This window comes from Eutrema salsugineum, unplaced genomic scaffold, assembly GCF_000478725.1.
Source record: "Eutrema salsugineum unplaced genomic scaffold, Eutsalg1_0 scaffold_4, whole genome shotgun sequence".
NCBI lineage: Eukaryota > Viridiplantae > Streptophyta > Magnoliopsida > Brassicales > Brassicaceae > Eutrema > Eutrema salsugineum.
In genome coordinates this window covers 13,380,736-13,381,688 of record NW_006256686.1, presented here as the reverse complement: position 1 = coordinate 13,381,688, position 953 = coordinate 13,380,736, and the positions used below count along the sequence as shown (strand labels likewise).

Below are 953 nucleotides of genomic sequence, written 5' to 3'. Positions count from 1 at the left end.
GAAGTGGGATAGACTTGGTCTTGTGGGTTTGCTACATTGGGATTCCTGTAAGAGAGGTTCTGATTGGCATTGCCATACTGATATCTTTGGAACCTCTGATTCCCAATGTAGTTATGCTCTTCCTGAGTAAGACCCTCTTCACTGATGTTCTCAAAGATTTGAGAAGGTTCCTCATACTCTCCGACAAAGTGCATTGACTTTTGAGTGGCCAATAACACCTTGTTCAGCTTGCTTTCAAGTGTTTTGAAGTACTTCTCATACCTCTGATCCCTGCTTGAAATCTCACTCCTATTGGCTCTATCAAAGTCTTCTCCATATGTATCATTGCTCATTGCTAAGTTCTCAACCAGCTCTAAAGCAGCATGAATCTCCTTTCCCAGAAAGTTTCCATTGGAGGCAGTATCCAGCTGGTTTCTAATCTTGGGAAGAGCTCCTCTATAAAGAGTGCTGAGAAGTGAAGCCTCACTAAACCCATGGTGTGGGCATTGGTTGGTGTAGCTCCTGAATCTCTCATATGCTTCACCAAAACTCTCATTGCTGTGTTGAGTGAAACTAGAGATTTGGTTTCTCAGTTTAGCTGTTCTGGAGGTGGAGAAAAACTTAGATAGAAATGCTTGCTTGCATTGCTCCCAGGTTTGAATGGAGCCTCTTGGGAGGTTCTTCTCCCATTGGTGAGCTTTGTCACCAAGGCTGAAGGGGAATAATCTGAGCTTGAAACTGTCCTCAGAAACTCCATTTATCTTTGTCAGGTCACACACTTTATCAAATTGATCCAAATATTCCAAGGGATCTTCCATTGCCAATCCATGGAACTTTGAGTTTTGGACCATATTCAACAAGGATGCCTTCACTTCAAAGTTGTTGTTTTGCACAGGTGGTGCTTGAATTCCAGCTCCATACTGATGAGCATTGGCCCTGTCATTCTCTCCAACATAGACCTGTGGCTGCTCATA

The 953-nt window shown here is 43.2% G+C and overlaps 1 non-coding gene across 1 annotated transcript; it reads left to right on the top strand.

Annotated features, from left to right (window-relative positions):
• Nucleotides 1-468: 468 nt before the first annotated feature.
• On the top strand, nucleotides 469-575 carry LOC112085014. Its single transcript, XR_002898657.1, has one exon. It is a non-coding gene; the product is annotated as a small nucleolar RNA R71 (small nucleolar RNA).
• Nucleotides 576-953: the final 378 nt, after the last annotated feature.